At 36.8% G+C, this 24,018-nt stretch overlaps 1 pseudogene across 1 annotated transcript; it reads left to right on the top strand.

Annotated features, from left to right (window-relative positions):
- Positions 1-22: 22 nt before the first annotated feature.
- Positions 23-15,636, top strand: LOC143597672 (flavonol synthase/flavanone 3-hydroxylase-like; annotated as a pseudogene). The gene is made up of 4 exons (XR_013146971.1): positions 23-162; positions 5,898-6,174; positions 14,950-15,298; positions 15,357-15,636. The product of XR_013146971.1 is annotated as a flavonol synthase/flavanone 3-hydroxylase-like (transcript).
- The last annotated feature ends 8,382 nt before the right edge of the window (positions 15,637-24,018 follow it).

The following is a 24,018-nucleotide window of genomic DNA, read 5'->3' as shown; positions in this document are numbered from 1 at the left end:
TGAAACTGAAACATAATAGAATATTTCCATTATCACCATAAAAGGAAGCCGGAAATAACAATGCAAAACGTACCAATATGCCTACACCAACTATTCCCACGGTTGATCTGTCACCTTTCTTCACCTCGGGCGATGAGTCTGGCCGAAAAAAGGCTGTGGATTGTTGGGTTCTATACGCGTGTAGCCCCGGCCCGTCTTGGGTTGGGCAGTAAAAGACTTGAAGGGTTGAATGGGCTGGCCACCCACTCAACTTTAGTGGCCCGTTTATTTTATTTTCTTGTAACTTGTGAAGAAAGAAAAAAAAAACCCTAGATGCCTCCCTATATAAACCATAGTGTATCATGTATTTTTTGTGCACCTCAATAAAAGAAGAGACCCTGTTCGTTACCCGTGGACGTAGGTTACACACCGTGACCGAACCACGTAAATCCCGTGTTCATCTTTATTGCTTTACGATTATTTTTATTATTATTGTGTTTTGAATCTGTGTTTCGTAAACCCCACTGCCACCACCAAAAGCATATTTATATGGTTTTGTTTGGAAGATTGTGTGCTTGTGAAAAGCTACTGCCATATGACAATTATTATTACATGATAGGAATGTGTGTGATTGGAATTTGTTATATGTGTTCTTGAGTTATACTGCCGCCGCCATTATTGTTTAATATTGAAATTGTCATTGCAAAGTCAAAGCAGTGTATATCAAGTTTGACCCTCTCGTTCAGAAAAGAAGAGGAATCAGGTTCATTGCTTTCGTTTCAGTTTTCTGTTTGGGTTATTTATTGGTTCAGTTTTACTTCTCGTTTATCCGCTGCGTTTACGTATTATTGTTCGTTTTATAAATCAATTAGAAATACCGTTAAGTTCTTAAGGTCCGAGCCGTTGTATTGTATTGATTTCTGTTGCCCTATCCGACTCCTTTCGGGTCAGCCGCGTACACGTAATACCTAACAAGTGGTATCAGAGCCAGTGTTGGCTCTCACTCTTTAATCTCCGGTATTATGGCTGATGAGGGTAAAACGAAAATCTAGAAGTTTGATGGACAAAACTTTGGATGGTGGAAGATGCAAATTACGGATTTGCTGATACAGAAGGATTTGGATGTGGCTTTGGAGGAACCGCCTGAGAAGATTACTGATGAGTGGAAAGCTATTGACAAGAAGGCGAAGTTAACGATTAGGCTTGCCTTGTCTATGAACGTGGCGTACAACATCTTAGACGAAACCACAGCGCGTGGAATCATGGAGGCGTTGTCAAACATGTATGAGAAACCATCGTCTGCAAACAAGGTGTTCCTAATCCGGGAGTTGGTTAACACACGCATGAAAGAGGGAGGTTCTGTTACCGAACACATATACACCTTCAATTCTCACCTGAGACGTTTATCATCGGTGAAGTTCAAGATTGATGATGAATTGCAAGCTTGCCTACTTTTATCTTCATTACCTGACAGTTGGTCAGGAACAATCACTGTAGTCACCAGTTCAGTTGGATCGAATCCTTTGACTTTTAACAAAGTTCGTGACTTGATTTTGAATGAATATTCTAGAAGGAGGAATAATGGAGAATCATCAAGCACTTTGCTAAGTGCTGAAGGTAGAGGGCGGAGCAAGAACAGAGGAGGCAACAGGGGTAGATCAAAATCCAGAAAAAGAAGCAAGTCTAGGCCAAGAAAAGATATTACTTGCTGGAATTGCCAGGAGAATGGGCATTTCAGAAGTCAGTGTACTAACCCTCCGGCACCTCAACAGAAAAAAGAAGTAAATTCTACTTCGGAAGTAAATGCTGCTACAAAAGAAGTTTCAGATGATGAAGCCCTAATCTGCTGTGTTGAGAACACAGTTGAGTCTTGGATCATGGACTCCGGTGCGTCTTTCCATGCTACGTTTAGCACAAAGAGCCTTAAGAATATCAGAACAGGAAACTTTGGCAAAGTTCGTTTGGCGAATGATGAGGCTCTAGACATTACCGGGATTGGGGATATCGACTTGAAGACTCCTTTAGGAACTACCTGGACTCTGAAAGATGTCAGAATAATTCCTAGATTAAGGAAGATGTTGATTTCTATTGGGCAGCTTGACGATCAAGGTTATGGTGTTACTTTTGGAGGAGGGCAATGGAAGGTCATAAAGGGTAAGTGGGTAATTGCTCGTGGGAAGAAAAAGGGTACGTTGTACATGGCAGAAATCTCAGCGGGAGAGGTAAATTTAGTGGCTAGTGGACCGAGTCCATCATGTTTGTGGCATCAACGACTCGGTCACATGAGTGAGAAGGGTTTGAAGATACTGGCAGAGAAAGGTAAATTCCCTAATTTGAAGGTGGAACTTGATACAGGGTTCTGTGAACCGTGTGTGCTTGGCAAGAAGAAACGGGTCACCTTTGTAAAATCAGGAAAAACACTTAAAGCAGAGAAGCTTGAGCTTGTTCATACCGATGTGTATGGACCAACACCAGTATCATCATTAGGAGGCTCCAACTACTACGTCACTTTCATTGATGATGCTACACGGAAGCTATGGATCTATTTTCTCAAAAACAAGTTCGAGGTATTTGATGTTGTCAAGAAATGGAAGGCAGCTGTGGAGATGGAAACGAATCTAAAAGTGAAGTGTTTAAAGTCTGACAATGGCGGGGAGTACATCAGCAAGGAATTCGTTAATTATTGTGCTGAGAGGGGTATAAAGATGATTAATACCGTTCCTGGTACGTCACAGCAGAATGGAGTAGCCGAAAGAATTAATAGGACACTGAATGAAATAGCTAAGGTAATGAGGTTAAATGCAGGGCTTCCAAAGACTTTCTGGGCAGATGCAGTCAACACTGCTGCATATCTTATAAATAGAGGACCGTCAGTTCCTCTTGGATTCAGAATTCCAGAGGAAGTATGGAGTGGAAAAGAGATTACATTCAAACATCTTAAAGTGTTCGGTTGTGATGCTTACGTTGGGATAAAAGACACCGAGAGGGACAAGCTTGACCCTAAGGCGAAGAAGTGTACTTTTATAGGCTATGGTGATGCGAAGATGGGCTATAGGCTTTGGGATCCAGAGGTCAGAAAAGTATGTAGGGCTCGTGATCCGGTGTTTAATGAAGTAGGACTTTACAAAGATAGAAAGTCATTCACACAAGAAGCTGATAAAGAACATGTAGAGTTTGAAAATACAAGTGAGAAAGTTGATAGTCAGAGTTTAGAAACATCAGAAGAGGTTGAGGAAGAAAATGCAGATGAATTTGAGGATCTCTCTGACAGTGGGAGTTCAGAGTCTAATACTGAACAGTCTCCACTGGAACAAGAAATGGTTACTCCTCAGCTAGAGGTTAGGAGGTCTTCCAGAACCATTAGACCTCCTAAGAGGTATTCCCCTTCTGTTAATTACCTTATACTGACAGAGAACGGTGAACCACAGTGTTACTCTGAAGTAATGAGTTTGAAAGACTCGTCTCAGTGGGAGCGAGCTATGAGAGAAGAGATGGATTCACTAAACAAGAACAATACTTGGGTTCTTACACCGCTTCTAGCCGGGAAGAAAGCTCTTCAGAACTGATGGGTATTCAGGATCAAGGATGAAAGTGATGATACAAAGAGATACAAAGCACGATTGGTAGTGAAAGGGTTTCAACAAAAGCATGGGGTTGATTATAATGAGATATTTTCTCCTGTGGTAAAAATGACTACAATCAGACTGGTGCTTAGTATCTTGGCTGCAGAAAACTTACATCTGGAGCAGCTGGATGTGAAGACAGCTTTTCTGCATGGTGATCTTGAGGAGGATATCTACATGGCACAGCCAGAGGGGTTTCAAACAGTTGGTAAAGAAAACATGGTGCAAGTTAAAGAAGAGTCTTTATGGATTGAAGCAGGCGCCCAGGCAGTGGTATATCAAGTTTGATGATTTTATGGGCAGGAATGGATACAAAAGATGTGAGATGGACCACTGCTGCTATCTCAAGAATTTCGATAGTTCCTATATCATCCTACTTCTGTATGTAGATGATATGCTGATTGCCGGTTCAGACATGTCAGAGATTAATAAGTTGAAGCGACAGATGTCTGAAGAATTTGTAATGAAAGATTTGGGTCCAGCCAAGCAAATTCTTGGCATGAGCATCACCGGAAACAAGAAGGACAGTTCTCTAACTTTATCTCAGGAGAAATACATCCGGAAAATTTTAGAGAAGTTCAACATGAGCGATGAGAAAACCACTACTCGAAGTACACCTATGGGTAGTCATATTAAACTTTCTAAGGATCAGTCTCTCCTAGTACTGATGGAGAAAAGGCAGAGATGGCAAAGATTCCTTATGCATCTGAAGTGGGTAGTCTTATGTATGCTATGGTGTGCACAAGACCTGATATTGCTCACGCAGTGGGAGTTATTAGCAGGTTTATGTCAAATCCAGGGAAAGCACATTGGGAAGCAGTGAAGTGGCTTCTTAGGTACTTAAAGGGAACTTCAAATATGGCCTTATGCTTTAAAGGTAAAGATGCAATTCTTAAAGGGTTTTCAGATGCTGACTTAGGTGGGTGCAAAGAGACTTATAAGAGTACTACGGGATATGTGTTCACTATGGGGGACACTGCAATCTGTTGGAAATCTAGACTGCAGAAGAGTGTGGCGCTCTCAACTACAGAAGCTGAGTATATGGCAGCTGCTGAAGCGAGTAAGGAGCTTGTTTGGTTGAGGACTTTCTTAGAGGAGTTAGACAGGGAACAAACAGATTATCCGTTGTACTGTGATAATGAAAGTGCTGTGAAATTAGCCAAGAATCCTGTGTACCATGGTAAAACGAAGCACATTCATATGCGTTATCATTTCATTCAGGGTTTAGTCAGTGATGGGACTATTCGGTTGAACAATATTAGGGGAGACAGGAATCCGACAGATATGTTTACCAAGGTTGTGATCTTGGACAAACTGAAGCTCTGTGTAGCTTCAGTTGGTCTCCAGGAATAGTGTTAAGGAGTTGGCGACGAACAGGTGGAAGACATGGTATATATTGAAGACTAAAGATTACTGGTACAGGTTGGTTTACATGTAGAGCAAGTGAAGATGTTCTGAGGCTCCAAGTGGGAGATTGTTGGGTTCTATACGGGTGTAACCCCGGCCCGTCTTGGGTTGGGCAATAAAAGACTTGAAGGGTTAAATGGGCTGGCCATCCACTCAACTTTAGTGGCCCGTTTATTTTATTTTCTTGTAACTTGTGGAGAAAGAAAAAAAAAACCCTAGTTGCCTCCCTATATAAACCACAGTGTATCATTTATTTTTTGTGCACCTCAATAAAAGAAGAGACCATGTTCGTTGCCCGTGGACGTAGGTTACACACCGTGACCGAACCACGTAAATCCCGTGTTCATCTTTATTGCTTTACGATTATTATTATTATTATTATTATTATTATTATTATTATTATTATTGTGTTTTGAATCTGTGTTTCGTAAACCCCACTGCCACCACCAAAAGCATATTTATATTGTTTTGTTTGGAAGATTGTGTGCTTGTGAAAAGCTACTGCCATATAACAATTATTATTACATGATAGGAATGTGTGTGATTGGAATTTGTTATATGTGTTCTTGAGTTATACTGCCGCCGCCATTATTGTTTAATATTGAAATTGTCATTGCAAAGTCAAAGCAGTGTATATCAAGTTTGACCCTCTCGTTCAGAAAAGAAGCGGAATCAGGTTCATTGCTTTCGTTTCAGTTTTCTGTTTGGGTTATTTATTGGTTCAGTTTTACTTCTCGTTTATCCGCTGCGTTTACGTATTATTGTTCATTTTAGAAATGAATTAGAAATACCGTTAAGTTCTTAAGGCCCAAGCCGTTGTATTGTATTGATTTCTGTTGCCCTATCCGACTCCTTTCGGGTCAGCCGCATACACGTAATACCTAACAGTGGACACCATAACTAAAGCCTGTACCGAATATGGGTTCTTCCAAATAGTGAACCATGGCGTCCCACTTGATTTGATGAACCAAGCAATGAATCTTTCCAAGACGTTTTTTAACTACCCTGACGAAGTGAAGCGCGAGTCTAGTTCCGGCCCGGATGCACCACTTCCTGCTGGCTACAACAAGCAGCCGGACCACTCACCGGATAAGAACGAGTACTTGCTCATGTTCCCACCGGAATCACCCTTTAATGTTCTCCCGGATAATCCACCCGACTTCAGGTAAATGAAGTAGAAGCCGCTACTTGAGATTTTTTCACTAATCATAATAAAAATAAGACAGAATTACAAATTTTATCCTTTAAACAAAGCCAATTTATGGATCGTGGCCCTTTTTTAGTTTTCTTACAGGCGGTGTCCTTTAAATATTTTTTTCCTACACGTTATGTCCTTTACGCTAACTGGGTTAGAAAAACTCAGTTAAAAAACGTCACGTGAGTCGCATGTGAGGGCTGTTTGGTCTTTTCATCTATACCGCTTTTCTTTTACTTCAATTCCCCCAAATTAAAACATTCTTCTACGCCGATTAATCAAAAACCCTAAATGGATGATCCCCGATTCTTCATCCGTGAAGCCTTAGAACAATCGGATGTTGAGAAGTTTTATGGTAAGTTCAAATTTTAGGGTTTATAATCGGGTTTATGTAGCTAATAACTGTTTAATCTTTTATTTGTAGTTAATCATCCACATTTGTTCTCGATCAAGTTGCATCATGGGGGTACTTTCACCAAATTTCTGGGACGGGTTTATAACAGAGCCGTTGTCAATTTCGTTGACATGCTAGATATTGACAAGTTTTCTGTTCACGAGCTTGATGGAATCTTGGAGCAATTACAGTATCCTACAAAAAAAGTTAGATTCTACCACTATCTAGTACCTGGTTCAGAATTAGATTGGGGGCTTAGAGCTTTGGGAAGTGATGATGATGTTAGGGGATTTGCTCAGTATATTGGAGCTTGGAAATTAATGAATGTGTATGTTGAGCATGATTACACCTCTGTACACACATACTTCTGCTCACCCTCAAAGTTTATTATTGAAGAGATAACAGATGAGGAGTTGCTTGCAAGTGAGATAGTAATAGATAAAGGAAATGCAGCTAAGAAAAGGTTGTTGTTGGAATGGCAAGATAGCATAAATGAGACTGGTAAAGGCAGTGTGGAACAAGAGACAAATGTTGGAGATGAGACTTTTCAACAAAAGAAAAATGTTGGAGTGAATGAAAATGTTGAAGTTGTTGAAGGTGGAGATGGTAGTGGAGATGGAGATAGTGAAGAATCTTCAGGTTCAGATGGTGAAAGTGGAGATGATCTTGGAGATGAAGGTGGTGAAGATATTGAAGAATCTTCAAGTTCAGATGATGAAAGTGGAACTGATGATAGTAGGGATTCTAATTTTGAGATGAGAGATGAATGTTCTGATGAGGATGAAAATGTAGAGGGTTGTCCAGTTAAGAAATCTAAGAATGTTAAGAAAGCTAAGGAGGGTGATGAAAATTCAGAAAGTGATTCAGATAGTGATTTCAACTATGAAGATGGTGACACAAATGATGTAGATGTAGATATGAGGGATTTTAGATTGCATACTGATTTTGAAGTTGAACAGCAGGATGCAATTGGTAGTTCAGAGGGTTTGGACATTGAAATGGATGATGTTATGTTGGATAATGATAGGTTGTATATAGAAAAACAAGGAGATGAGAGGGACATGGATTCTCTTTTCCATGTGGGGCAAGTTTTTGGTACAAAAGCAGAGGTGAAGGCTATGATCAAGGCACATGCAGTTGAAACAAGAAGAAAAATTAGGATAAGAAAAGATGATTTGATAAGGGTGATGGTAGTGTGTGAAGGGGATATGGAAGATGGGTTCCACAGGCAGGGGTTGGATCTAGCAGTGCTAATAAAGATCAGGGACCAGACCAGAAAAATATTGGGGGTAGGGGAAAAAGGAAAGACCCATTTGCTAGTAAATGCCCTTGGGTACTGTTGCTGTCATACCAAAAGAGAACAAGTTCATGGAAAATTACAAGGTTGGTAACTGAACATAAATGCCTTCAATCTAGGCAAATTTATGCTTGCACAGCCGGGTTCCTCTCAAACCAATTAATTATTGATCTTCAAGATGACCCCAAGCTGAAAGTTAAATCTATCAAAGAAAGGTTTCAAAGGAGGTTTGAAGTTGGTGTTTCTGACATGAAAGCTTACAGGGCAAAGATGTTGGCCAAGGAACATATCAATGGAAATTTCAAAAGCCAATATGGGTTATTGAGGGATTATATTGAAGAGTTGAAGAGGACTAATCCGGATACAACAGTAAAGCTTGAATTAGAAGGATGCACAGATCCAACATCTGAGACAAGACAATTCAAGAGGATATATGTTTTCTTGGGGTCTTTGAAAAAGGGTTTCAAAGCAATAGGAAGGGATCTCTTGGGACTGGATGGGGCTTTCCTTAAAAGTGCTTGGCCTGGTCAACTTTTAACAGCAGTTGGTCTAGATCCAAACAATGGATACTACCCTGTTGCATATGCTGTTGTTGAAGCTGAAACAATGAACTCTTGGGAATGGTTCTTGGAATGCCTTGGTGATGACTTGGATTTGAACAACAGATCTAAGTTTACCTTTATGAGTGACAGGCAAAAGTTTAGTACTTTTGTTTATGTATTTTGGTAATTTATTTAACCATTAGTAGATTAGTGCTTTAGTAATGATTTGTTATATGTACAGGGTCTTATACAAGCAGTAGATAAGTTGTTTCCTTCTGCAGAGCATAGGTTTTGTGTTAGGCACATCACATATAACATGAGAAATATATTCAAAGGTAAGATTTACAGGGATGCTCTTTGAAAGCTGTCCACATGTACAACACCTACACATTATGAGAGAGAGATGAACAACCTAAAAAAGTTAAACAAAAGGGCACATCTTTGGGTATCTAAGATCCCACCAGAAACATGGTCAAGGTCACACTTTACTGGTAACTTCCAATTTTTGTTCTTTATTATCTAATAACTTTCAACTTATGTCCTTTATCTAACACTATTCAAATGTTTTGTTATAACAGGTAGAGCAATTTCAGATGTGTTGACCAATAACATGTGTGAATGCCTTAATTCAAAGCTGGTAGATGGAAGGGACAAGCCTATTATAACTTTGCTGGAATACATCAGAGAATATTTGATGAGGAAGATTGTTAATGTGTTGAAGGTAATTGATAGGTCATCAGGGTTACTAACACCATATGCTACAAAAATGATGGAGTCAGTGAAGAAGGAAGCAAACAGGTGAGTTGTATGTCAATTTTTACATGTGTTGTAACATGTGTGAATGCTTTACATATATGGATGATAGGTACACTGTGCATTGGAATGGTGAGGAGCATTATCAGGTCACAAGACCAAATGGTGATCAGTGTGTAGTGAACATGACCATAAATACATGTGCATGTAGGAGATGGGAGGTAACTGGGATTCCTTGCAGACATGTGGTGGCAAGTATTTGGGTGAAGGCTGCTCATGACCCAACTGTTGGCAGGCCAGAAACATTTGTCAACCCAATTTACACAATGGATAGGTGGAAGGCGGTGTATAGCTACAAGGTGTATCCTATCAATGGTATGAGTATGTGGCCCATATCACAAGTCCCATTACAGATCACAGCTCCTAAATACAAAAAGCCAATTGGAAGACTAAAGAAATCAAGGAAAAAGTCAACCGTGGAGAAGGAAGATGGTGGTTCAAGGAAAAAGTCAAAGGTTAATGCAAAGGGCAAGGGAAAGGTTGTGGAGGGTGAAGGTCAGCAAGCAAAGGCAATGAGAAAGTCAAGGTCAAAAGGATCCAATGCTTGTGGGACATGTGGTCAAAAGGGTCACAACAAAAGATCATGCATGGCTTCAGTTGTTGATTAATGTTATCTGACTACTGTTTGACTTTTTATGTAGCTTTTAAGTTGTTGGCTTTATGAACAGGTTCCTTTTGTTTATTGTTTTGTGGTTGTTTAATGGTTGTTGAATGTTTAATAGATGTTTAATTGGCAAGTATCTTTTAATATGGTTGTTCATCATTTAAGTTGGTTGTTGTTTGCATTTAAAATTGTTGTTGGTGATTGTGACTTATATTGGACATATTTGCCCTTGGAATAGATTTGAATTATTTTGGGCATATTGCCCTTGGAACTGATTTTACTTATTTAGTACATATTGCCCTTGGACATATTTGACCATATTTTATGACAGATTTGCCCTTGAAACAGATTAGGACAGATTTTCCCTTGATGGATGTGCAGAATTGGATTGATGGATGTGCAGATGTTTAAATGAGCAGATGGATGTGCAGAATTGGATAAATGGATGTGCAGAATTGAATTGATGGATGTGCAGATGTGCAAATGTGCAGATGTGCATATTGTGACTGTTTGTGCATATGGATGTGCATATTGTGACTGTTTGTGCAGATTGTGCATAATGTCTCACACACTCTTCACTCTAGCACAATTGACCACACTTGCACATTTGAACACATTATTTAACACACTTTGATCATACTTTGTCAACACATTGAATGTCACACCCTGACCATGACGGAAACGTCGGGGCGCAACCGATTGTTCATCGCACACGACACTATTAAGTGACAATATTTAATCAACTCATTTAAATTCATAAAAACACAAAGAGTCACATAACTTGTTCATACAATAACCGAATTCAAATCATAGTAAATAATATATTGTTCGTTTTGCTAATATCCTAATAGTCTCGATAATGTTTTTTCTTCAAGTCCTCGAGTCAACCTAAAGTCAAACTTGTAATATTGCATAAATAGAATTTGTCAACACAAAGGTTGGTGAGCAATTTCATAGTTTTTGAACAGTAGATATATAATATGAAATTCCACAACTTGTATACAAAATAATAAATAATAGCAATAATTTAGATAAATGAAATCGTTAATAAGAATACATTAATGACACCTTTCTATAAGGGGATGCCAAATATACTCGGATTTTGTATGAAATCGTTAATAAGAATACATTAACGACACCTTTCTATAAGGGGATGCCAGATATACTCGGATTTATGAATCAACCATCCAAAGGCGGTAAACACATTAGCACTTAAGCATATAAGCATATAATCACCAAATTGAGCATTTATTTAAGTAAAGTATACAATAAATTTTGTGGTTTAAGACTCAAGTATAAATCATTTGGATTTGAATAAGTTTGCAATGTCACCCCCAAAATATAAAAGAGTGAAAACGGGGGATGAAAGTACTCACGTTCAAGTAATAAACTTGAAAGATTTGATGATTTGGAGATTAACCGGAACGATGAGTTTAACGAACGAAACCTAAAGGAGAAGAAATCTTGTATTAGAAAAGTTGTATTGGAAGTCTTTAAATGAAAATAAATGATAAGAAATGTAAGCAATGTAAAGTTTAAGGTTTAAAATGTAAGTATTTAAGAAATTATAATAATAGTCCTTTAAAAATGTAAGTTTGCTCGAAACCGGGTTAAAGTATCTAGCCCTTAATTTTACTCAACCTATGTTAAGTAATAAGGTGGGTAAAAATGCAAGAAAGCAAGTCCCTTTATAATATAGATACCAAAACGGGTTTTAACGAGTGTTCGGGTGGTCGGTTTGGGTCTTGGTGACTTGACCAAACCCAAAGTCAACTTTCCCAAAATAATAAATGTATGAGATAACTCAATAAACCTTAAAGAGACTTAACCAAGTATGTAGTTCTATTGTTTTAGAACTAACAACGTCCGTTAAGCGAGTGTTCGGTTTAATCGGTTCAAACTTTGTTATAAGATCAAGTTGGATTCAACATTCCGAGTACTTTGTGAAAATAATTAAAATCAGTTTATAAAGTATTTTTAAAGAAATATATAAGCTTTAATGGTTAAAAACACACTTGTGTGTCTTAAGCGAGTAGACTTGGTTTAGTTCGGTTTGGTTCGGTTTTTATCTTGGAATAATGCCAAGAATGGTTACCACATGTCCAAACATCATAGAACTTGTAAAATAATTTATAAATAATAATACCAAAGTCTTACATACAAAAAGTCAACAACAAAGTCTTTAAACGAAAGTTCGGTTTCCGGTTTGGATCTTGTTTCGGGATAAGACCGAGGTTAGATTCTACAAACCCATAACCATGGAACTAATTAAAATGTTTTTTTAGAAACTCAAATCTTACATAAAACATGTTTATACAACTATTTAAACAAACTAGTAAACAAGAGTTCGGCTTCCGGTTTTGAGCTATTTACGGAATAACCGAGGCTAGTCTCTACAAAATAGAACTAAGATGAGCAGAAGTTAAACAAGTATAAAAAATTTGATGGTTAGATGCGGAAAATATATATAATTAAGGACTACTACGAGTCCTCCATGTAGCTTTGTCTTATGGGCCGGACACTTAACCGACCGAGACCGGAGAAATGCCCATCGAAGGTACCAAGGGTGCTATTATATATATGTTGTATAACAATATTTAAGTATAAATTAGTGTTAACAAGTTGATTATAATGTAAGACTATGGTCAATTTGACTTTTGAAAGTCAAACTGCCAAAAAAAATATGAAGAACACCTTTGAATACTTGAGAATTGGAAGAGAAAGAGATGAATGAGCAGGGATTAATGAAGGGGATAGGGGTGTATATATAGGGTGGGTTGAAAGGGTCAAGCATGGGTTGTGATATCAAGGTTTGCATGCAAGAGGGGTCAAGACAAGTCACAAAACGACAAAAAAAGATGGGGCTGCTGGTCTGCTACTGGTCTGCACGTCGGTTCGCGTCCGGAAGTTCATTTTTGATGTATCTTGAGCGTTTTAAGTCCGTTTTCGAATCCGTAAAAGGGGGGTTTTTCAAATTAGACAAGCGGGAATGTTTTAGTAAAATAAAATCCAATATTTTATATATTTGAAATGTTTGGGATATAAATCGGGTCGGTTTACAACGTAAAAAACAAATACAAAATAAATACAATTTGACCCGAAATCGAGGGATGTCACATTGAACACCCTATTTAGCATTAACACATTACATCATACTACTGATTATACATTGCTTAAAAGGATCCCAAATTACATCCAAAATAAAGTCAAAATACAAAAGTCAACAACTTCAAAATACAAAAAGTCAACAACTTCAAATACAGTCAAGTAACTACATTTTCATTGCAATTACAATTGCAATGAAAATGACCCAACTAATGACCAATCTCTTCTTCATCTTCCTTGCTTCTGCTTTATAACTCTCTAAACTTTGTTCAACATTGTTTTTCGACTTCAACAAGCCTGGGATAATCTCCATTACCCGTTCACACATTGGTGGGTCACGCCATCCAAGAATGGGGCAATCCGATGTCTGGAAAAGAAGAGAAAGATGAAGGATAAACGATTATACTAGAACTGAAATCGAATTACAGAGTTACCATGTCCGGACAAGAGAAAAAGCGACGACCAGGATTTCTATCTGTCCATGAAGTTCGAACAACAGTTAGCTTGCCACAAACACAGTAAGTCATCCTCAATTGAGCCCTAGTATTTGAAATTCGCATCGAGCCCTAATTTGGGTTATTGAATTGAAGCCCTAATCGGGGGGGGGGGGGGGGGAGGGGTTAAAAAAGGAGGGAACTGACATACATTTGCAGGTATAGATGAAAAGACCAAACAACCCTCACATGCGACTCACGTGACGTTTTTTAACTGAGTTTTTCTAACCCAGTTAGCGTAAAGGACATAACGTGTAGGAAAAAATGTTTTAAGGACACCGCCTGTAAGAAAACTAAAAAGGGACACGATCCATAAATTGGCTTTGTTTAAAGGACAAAATTTGTAATTCTGTCTAAAAATAAGCTAATTTAATATGCGACCACAAGCCCTAGCTCAAATTATCATAAAAATAAGCTAATTTAATATACGACCACAAGCCCTACGCGAAAAAACGGGGGGTGGGGGGGGGGGCTCCCCGGGCCTTAAGTAAACTTCGTCAATGTTTATAAGTAGGCTCGAGCTAGCTCGCGGGCTTAAACAAGCCTATAATAAAGTTTATTCAATATATTAATAAGGAAAATTGGAAATAAATAATCCCACCTTTTGTGTATTGGCCGATAATAATCTCATCTTTAAAAATCACTAGCAATGGTCCCACCTTTTAACTATTTTTGTCTCACTGGTCCTCCGTTAAAAAATACTTAACGTCGTTATGTTTTTTCCCTAGTTTCAAAACGGTGTTTTAGGGCTTTTGATCGGAAGAACGATACGAGTCGACCGATGTAAAACTTATCTCGAAATGGTGATCCAAACGACGAAACAATGTTTCAATTCGGGTGATTGAATTTCCAATTAACAAAAATCAAGCCATTTGAAACACCGGTTCGAAATAAGTTTTACATCGGTCGACTCATGTCGTTCTTCCGATCAAAAGCCTAAAACATCGGTTTGAAACTAGGGAAAAAACATAACGACGTTAAGCATTTTTTAACGGAGGACCAATGAGACAAAAATAGTTAAAAGATGGGACCATTGCTAGTGATTTTTAAAGGTGAGATTATTATCGGTCAATACACAAAAGATGGGATTATTTATTTCTAATTTTCCTAGTAATAAAAATATAAAGAACTAAAAAACGTAGTTTAAACTTTATCTTTTAACTAAAGAATACCAAACCAACTGAGCCAAAACTGAACTCGAGCTTTAACTTAAAATAAAGCTTGAAACAAGTAGAGTTCGAACTCTCGTAAGTTACACGAGTAGCGCTCTAGCCTAGTCGAACTTGCCTCGACTCATTACAGCTCTATTAATAGGTTGTAAATTAATAATCATGCAATAAAGAGAAGGTTTTTACTCCTATTAACCTTACCGACTTTACTTACAATATACAGACTTCACTTACGAGTAAGATTTTTCTAGATATGTTTTTCACTTTTTTCGTTCGGTCTCTTTTTATAGAAACAATTGAAACATGGCCTCTATTGAATTTTGACAGAAAAACATTAGAAGAGATGTTCAAGAATTTTGTGAAAACAGGGCAAATATTAGAAGGCATAGTCTGTGAGTGTTTAGGCCTCCCTCCAAATTTTCTCAAAGACTACAACAACGATCGAAGCTGGGATTTCATGGTAACATTGAGGTACTTGCCCGGGACTGAAACCAACAACAATGGAATAACCCGAACATGAAGATGGGAACTTGACCACCATCGTCCTTCAAGAAGACATTGGTGGCTTAGAGGTTTGCAAGAATGGAGAATGGATTCCGGTCATCCCTTCAGAAGGCACATTGGTCGTCAACATAAGTGATGTTAAGCATATTATTTGTAACATTAAACTCATAAAGTTCAACAAATTAATAGTATAATATGCTAAAAGTTTGATACATTTTGTTGGTGGTGAGTAATAAGAAATTTAAAAGTGCGACACATAGAGTGGGGAGACCAAAGGGAAGAAGCCGACATTCATGTGTGTTTTTCTATAACTTGCAAGGGGACAGATGGGTCGAGCCGTTGCCAAACTTTACTCGAGAGGCTGGAATGGAGGCCAAGTACCGGGGGTTTTATTATAAGGATTATCAGGCCCTGAGGTTGAGAAACAAGACTCATCCACCATCTAACCCTGAAGATATCATTGCAATCACACATTATCTATATCTATATCTATATCTATATTATCTATAATAAAACATATAAGCATGTAAGGAGGACAAAATAGTAATTCAATCATTTTAAGACACTGTTAACAACAAATAGGGAGACGCCGTTAAAATTAACTAACTTCAACTCAGGCAACGTTCCATGCTCTCTCTGGCGACCTTTCATGCTTTCTCCGGCGACGTTTAATTAGGGTTATAAATATCATCATTCCTTGCAATCAAGTATCATTCATCATTATTACCCATGACTCTACAATCAAACAGGCGACGTTAGGGCTATAAATGTCGAAACCGTCATTGAAAATCCTGTAATCGCTTTCAATCAATTGTCCACGGGCAGATGGTTGATTGCAGTTCCTTCAACTCCCCCACAATTTCGAAAGGCAGGTGCGATACTTTGGGTCTAAGATTATATCGATTTCGTTTGTTTGTGTGCATTCTATGAAATTAATCAAGCATTTCAATGATCAATCCAATTATTCAATTCGTGTTATATGCTTATGTTTTCACACCACATGTTTGTTTAAAGTTCTTTGTGAAATTTTCCGTCTTAAATGTTTAATAATTATAATTTTAAGAATATTGTAATTATGTACAGATAGGGGTTTTGATTATTGATTATGATTGCTCTACAAGGCAGGTGTATCAGGATTGGGCTACAAATATTATATTCTATCGGGTGCCGGTTGTATCAATGGTCAGTACACTTTGTAAGTTTGTTAGTTTGATACCGATTTTCAATGTCTTTAGTCGGTTTACGTTCTGTGATGATTGTGTCACCATGAGTCTTTTCGCGTATGGCCAAACAAGTGGGAAAACATTTACAGTGATTGGAATCACCAATTACTCTTTAGCATATATATAGGGTAAGGATCCTAAGAGAACCGTTGGCAAATTGAGAACTTTGAGAACCATTTTGAACCACTAAAAAAACCCTCTAAAAAAATTATAAAACAAACAAAACCGAAAATTTTAAAAAAGTAAAAAAACCAAAATTCTTATATTTCATTCCGGTTTCATTAAAAAAAAACGAAATTTTTTTTTCTTTTTAATTCGTATTATACCTATACACATGTATACTTTCATTTAATCTCTAGTTACGTAATATACACATATGTACATTATCATTTACCTTAAATTATACATATGTGTATAGAAAAAAACATGTGTGTACATAATATACATATATGTATAATAAAAAAAACCGATTTTTTTTTCTTTTTAATTCGTATTATACCTATACACATATGTATATTTTCATTTAATCTCTAGTTATGTAATGTACACATATGTACATTATCATTTACATTTAATTATACATATGTGTGTAGGAAAAAAACATGTGTGTACATATATGTACATATTATACATATATGTATATGTATAATTTAGCTAAATCGAGAAAAAAAATTTTTAGAAACCGGGATGATAAATAAGAACTTTTGGTTTTTTTGGTTTTTTTATTTTTGTGTTTTTTTTTGTTTTATGATTTTTTTTATTTTTGGGTTTTTTTGTGGTACAAAATGGTTCTCAATTTCCAAAAAGTTTTCACATGATCCTGATCATATATATATATATGGGAGGGATTTTTTGAGAACCATGTTGAGTTTTAAAAACTCAATTATAGGCCACACATTTAATTAAATGGAATGGAATATGTGGCTGAGATTAAATCTGACAAAAAAGTCAAAGTAGGAGAGAGAATAAAGATATAAGTAGTTACACCAACTTTTGTGTTCGTTACACGTGTAAAAAGTCAACTTGGTGCGTAAAAAATTTTGTAATTTTTTTACGTATATGTAACTTACATATATTACGTATGTGTAAAAAAAATTTGAAAAAAAAATCGTTACACTGAGTTCTTTTGAGTTCTTAAAACTCAAAGGGGTTCTTATTTAAAATCTCCCATATATATATATATATATATATATATATATATATATTGAAGGTAATTACTAATCACATCATGGTTTTTATATTGTTTCCCTTTTGACAATTTAAATAACTATGGTTAATTTCAATGTAGCATCTTCATAGGGACTTTCATTTGAAATTCTCGACCATGGTGATATATAACGAATCTGATAGAGATCTTCTTAGGACTAATACTAATGCTGATGGCTATTCAATTTGACTTTTGGATGATCCAGAGGTAAACTTTAGTCTTTAACTTAAATTATTTTCTAATATACATTTTATATTGATGATAATGATGGTGACCCATTATAATTGAGCAACAATTCTTGAAAACCTCACTGAAGAAAGTGTTACGCATTCGGACCTATGATGGAAAGTAATGACCAGCTTGAAAGAAAAAAAATGGTGTAATCTAAGGTGAACGTGGCCAAGCAACGATTGGATAAACAATTTGAAAGAAAAATCACCCGTCAAGAAAGCATAGATGATGTGGGCCTCTTCATTAAATGGATTCTATCTGCTGAACACGCCTCGAAACCTACCCGATCTATTGATACGCAGGTTTGAATTTAGTTTTTGGGACAATTATGAACATGTAACTGATGTCGGTTTAGCACTTCTTTTTTTTTATGAAAGTTACTAAAGATCATGAGACGTTAGTCATCCACTATCAACTTTTAAGCATATTTTGAATCAACTTGACTATTAAGTGATGGTTACCGTCACAAACATTGTTTCTATTTGATATATAGGGCAATTTTCGAGTATCTAGAAACAAACCGGATAGTGTGTATGTGTAGTCTCACTAACCCTAATTTTTGAACTTTGGTTTTTCAAGTTATTATTATAACTTTGCTGATTTATTTGCTTGATGAGTTTAGGATTTGTAGAATAACGTTATACACTTTCAATTTGTAAACATTTGTACATTATTAGGGTTGTCTCAACATGTCATTGATAATTTTTTTTATTAGTTAAGCTATTTTACTAATTTATCATTAAAATCAAAACGATTACAATAAAGTGGCAGGCAAACGGGCAACAAGTTGCGCCGCAACCCCCTGATTGGGATAAACATGGATGGTTTTACTTTTATGTGAGAATATGCTTTTTTTATGTGTATAATTTTATTCAATTGTCAACTCGGTTATACTTTTCAGTTACTTTTTTAGTTACTGTCTTGCACACTTGAGATCGGCTCATTAAGAGCTCAACTCTAGCCGTGCTTATACGAGATCGGGCCTAATAATAAGCTTGTTTAATAAATGAGCCTGCACATTAGCTTCGGTTATCAAGCTTGAGTTGGCTTACAATATGTATTGTTTTTGACATGGAAATACAGCTAAGACTGGAAAATTTAAAATTTTTTAAAATATAGATATATCCAACTTATGCGCTTCTTTGATTAAAATGCAGATAAATATGTGAAGACAAAGTAAGAGAAGAGCTGCCAATACTTGAGCACATAGAGAACATTGTATGAAAGAACTGATGCGAACCAATCACATGACAAGATTGAGTCCAACACCCTACAAGGTATGTACTAAATATGATAAATGTATAAAAACTTTTTTAGTTTTAAAATAATTGATATATTGAATATATTGGAGCAGGTAACTGTAAATGCAAAGCTATATGAGTTCATTCATTTCCTATGTCTCAACAATGCACTGGTCAAGTTACCGCAGTAAGGATGCTTAAACCAAACATCATAGCGATTTGAACATCATAGTAATTCAATCATATGATCATGCCGAAAGCTAATATGCAAATCATATGATCAAGTCATGTTTCAGGGAGATAAAAATATTACCATTCTTCATATGGTATCTATCAGACATAAAATGATACACTACAAGAAAGTATTAGTTTCCTGATGTTTTAAATGACCTCAAAATATAAGGTTGTCAATTTATAAATTAGTCCTAAAAGTTGATGTTGAAGTGATGTTACTTAAAATATTAACTAGAAAATTGGTCTATGTAATGAAACTAAACTATATGTGAACATACAATATGATAACCGCATTATAGAAGCCGAAATCATATCCGAAAGTAATATTGAAACTAACACTTTTATTCTTAAAAAAAATCCTATGCCATTAGATAAAATGATTAATTTCAAAGTATGAAATTTTCACTTTTTTTTTAATTTTGTATTAAATATTAATAAAATGGGAAATTAGCAAGCCTCTCTGACCCTTATTCCGCTGTAAACTGATCTGAATGAATCTTACAAATACCGTATCGTAACGAACTGAACCAATGGCATTGAATTCTCTCTGCATCACAAGAAAAGAGTTTACCCGCAGCAACGTGTGGGCTCTAGTGAAATTTAATTGTCAAGAAACATGATCTAGTTGCTTGTGTTGGTGTTGTCGCTTATTGAGTATAGCATTGAGACATGGGTTTTAATGAAATACTTGAAAATTATTTCCAAATAGGATTCATAAAATACTTTAAAATTATTTATTGGTTTCACAAAATACTTTAAATTATTTATATATCACAGTTTATACTCTTTAGATGCATAACCATCAAAATAGTTCACTTATTCATCAAAATAATTTAAACTATAAGCTATTGATCAATAATAATCCATGGTCATAATGTGATTAATAAAACTCTTAAGTTTCACTTTGGCTGTCAAAGGCAATCCTACTTTAACGGAAAAGTAACTTAATGCGTCTCTAATGAACAGTTTACTGCTTTTTACTCTAATCAAAACTTTGCAAATTGTTTTGAAAAGACATAAATGAAAGTTAGGTCTAAAGACTCTAAATGAAGTTACTTCTCTGTTTGACAAGGATTGCCCTTGGCAATAAAAGTGATAGTTAAAAGTGTATCAATCACACTACAATTATGCCTAAACTATTGTGCTCTGTCTTCGGTTACCGTTGTGGTGGAATTGGTTGAGTGACCTCAATTGTCAAAGACAAAGAGAAGGTGTAGGTCGAAAACAAGCATGTGTTTCAATTAGGAGAGAACGAAGTGAACTTGGATGTTGAACCTGCTTGATCATAGATCGGGAAAGATGAATGAATACTTACGTGATTATTGAATCAAAAGTGACTCTTAGATTTACCTTTTTAGCAAAGTAGTGACCTTCTTGTCACTAGAGTTCTTCAATCAGTACCAATAGAAGGGTGAATCAGACATGAATCTAAGGTGGAGAATGATGAGCGGGCGAATGGATGTATTTAATGTTGCGTGTTTTAGTTTTTTTATTATATCAAACACAATTACTTTGCTTAATTTTATATGCGTAGATAACAGAGGCTTATACAAGTGTTTTGAGACATTTAGAGTGAGGTTTAAGCATTAACCATGAAATGGGAAGTGTGAAGGAAGGTTTAGATTGTGTGATGAAGAGTTTAGGGGAAAACCTAAAGCCGAAAGTAAAAAACTGAACAAAACGGGATGATTGAAAAAAGAGTCAAAACGTAAAATGAGCATTTTCGATTTTGAAGATTAGTTATGAGGCCCATAATATATAAATTTGGGGTGTCACGGTGAGGGGAATCCAAATATGAGATTTACTTGGGAAGAAAACCAGAAGGAGAGGCAACTTGCTTTCCTATGGGTGCAAATTGCGTCCAGTCTGAAAAAGTGGGACATATTGAAGGACGCAAGTTGGTGATTTCTAGGGGGCACAAATTGTGCCCTCCAAGACTCAACTTGAAAAATGGGACCTACGGCAATTCGGAATTTGGTTCCGTAATTAAAGTAACTTCTAGGTTACAAATTCTCTCTCCTTCCCAGCCGTTTTACAACATTCTAGAGTCAATTTTGAAGGTCTTAAATGTGACAACTGCCCAAATCCGACCCGACCCATGTACCCGTTTTCGGATCCGTTTTTAAGATTTAAAATTTGATTATAATCTTTATAAATATATCATATTACTAATAATAATAATTCCTTTCCGCCGTCCCGCCCCTTTTTCCCTCTTGTCGCCGTCCCGCCCCTCTGCTTAACCCTTAAGCCTTGAACCCCTTCTCTACTCTTTGCTTGTCCTTTGGTTCTTCCCGCCTAAGGATGTCTGCGCAGCTCCACGCGCCAGACTCCTTACAAGGAAGCCTGCGTGAAGACCAGCTGTTCCTGCGATACGCGAGGCGAACTGTTCCCACGGCGCGCAAAGAATTGTAGTTCTTCCCACGGCGCGCTAAGGATTGTAGTTCTTCCCGCGGCGCGCTAAGGATTGTAGTTCTTCCCGCGGCGCGCTAAGGATTGTAGTTCTTCCCGCGGCGCGCTAAGGATTGTAGTTCTTCCCGCGACGCGCTAAGGATTGTTCAGTCTGCCTTCGCCCTCGCGCACTCAAGTCTTCTCGCGCTAGACACTTAAGTCTTTTCTCCAGTTTAAGCCAGCCTGTATGCTTTTGAAATATCTTATCTTCTGTGCTATACCTGCCAAGGTATGGGCACAGTAGGCCAGATCTGACATCTGTCCGAAAGGTCACTTTCGGCGCAGCTTGCTTACCAACCCTCTTGGTTGTCAGAAAAAGTAACTGGCATAATCTTTTAAAATCTTCTTTTCCATGTCTTGTTCAGTACTTTGACTGACCCCTCCCATGCTATGAACAGTAACCTGTCAGCTTTCCCCATCCCCTGCAGCTGCCACCATATCTTTTGCTTTTGATACCTTTTGCTTTGATTTAATAAGATCTTTTTCCCCAATTCTAGGGATGTGTTCCCTAGGGTTTTCCTATAAATAAAACTAATTTCTTGGATAATTAAACACTCCCCAAAATCTTTCTCCCTTACTCTCAGCCGAAGATCCTCAGCGACGTCTACACTCCCCTCTTTGCAATCCGTCCTCTCTTCTTTTCTGCCCAGAAATCTCGGTAAATATATAATATATAATTTTCTTTTTTAATAATTTGTCTAAGTAACTTGCATATATTCAAGACATAAAAACCAATCGTTAAACCAATAACCTCTTATTTATAGGTTAACCTTCGCTTGTTTAAAAGTTGGTTCTTGCATTATCTTTCAACGCATCTTTTACAAGTGAGTAATCTCGTACCTAATCCCCTTTTATTTTTAACGTTTTGGGATGTTCATGTGTTCGTACAACTTGAGTCTTAAACTTGTTTATGAAATTATGTGCGCAAAACCCATGTGTTATGGACGTTTACTAGTGTTGTATATTTGTATGTGTTGATCATTAACCGCTTTGATCGGCCTATTCCGAAGTTTTCATGGATCCATTAGATGAACACGGGAGACCTATTGTTACGATTTTCTTGGTTTGTTTGCACATACACGAATGATTATTTGTTTTTGCTCGACTTGGAGCACGCTATGAACTATGAGCTATGATCTATTTAGGCTTGATCACAATCTGTTTACACACTATGTTGAACACCAGTTATACACATGTTGCGCGCAGTGCTTTGTTATTATCTATTTATATCTATTAAACTTGATTTCTCACCGACACGCAAGTGTTGACGTTTTATTTTAACGCATGTTCAGGTTTGCTGTAGCTGCTTTTGGAAACTCGAGGACACGTAGGATGTTTTCTTTTACTTTGGACTTAGTTTAAAATATAACAAGACAAATTTATGTATTTGAATATTATGAGTTATGATATGTGATTTATGTTACTTTATGGTGTGTTATGCGCATGCGCAATGAAATGTATTTATTAAATATTGACACCCAAATAGTGTCACGAGTAATGAAACAATACGTAGCGCCCCGATGTATAATCCGCCATCGGTCGGGGTGTTACAGATTGGTATCAGAGCTCCGTGACTTTAGGATTAGGTGGTTAGACGTAACGACCTAGAATACCTAAGAGTCCCTTCACGCGCATGAGAAAAATCTCATGATTGCGCTCTAATTGTTAATTACTCGATATTTATAAAATATGCTTGCGCATACGCAGCACATGATTTCATGTTTTATCCGCGATCTTTCGATTTTTATTGTTAAATTTCAATTCGTTTCTTTACTTACATATTCGTTGTTGTTGGGACTTAACATTGAAAATCCGAAAAGTCATGGTGATACATGAATAGTTGATTTTCAATCCCCATTAACTTTATGTTCTAAAATTGAAGATTTGAAAAGTCATGGTGATACATGAATTGTCAATCTCCAATACTCATTTACTCGTATATTTTAAATTGAAAATTTGAAAAGTCATGGTGATGCATGAATGGTCGATTTTCAATTCGAATTCATTACCTGTACTAAGTTTGTATTTAAATTCATATTTTACTTCAAAATTTGATAGCATTTAACTCCGCGAAACAAGCTTTACAATGATATACTTTGCGCTAAAACGATTTCCCATACCAAGATATTAACAAAAACTAAAACTTTTATAGAATGCCTCCGCTATCAGCTCGCCGTCATCAGAGGAGAGAAGCCTCGCGCAGACGTATGCAGCGTCGTTCTCAGGAAATGGCCGCCGCAATAGCCCAAGCCTTAAATCAAAATAATACCAACCCCTCCGGATACAATATTAAGTCCTTTAATGCGGG

This window comes from Bidens hawaiensis, unplaced genomic scaffold, assembly GCF_021521415.1.
Source record: "Bidens hawaiensis isolate Kalapana, Puna unplaced genomic scaffold, B.hawaiensis_p1.1 tig00048839_1, whole genome shotgun sequence".
Lineage (NCBI taxonomy): Eukaryota > Viridiplantae > Streptophyta > Magnoliopsida > Asterales > Asteraceae > Bidens > Bidens hawaiensis.
The sequence above is the reverse complement of the archived record's forward strand: the minus strand, read 5'-3'. Positions and strand labels throughout refer to the sequence as shown.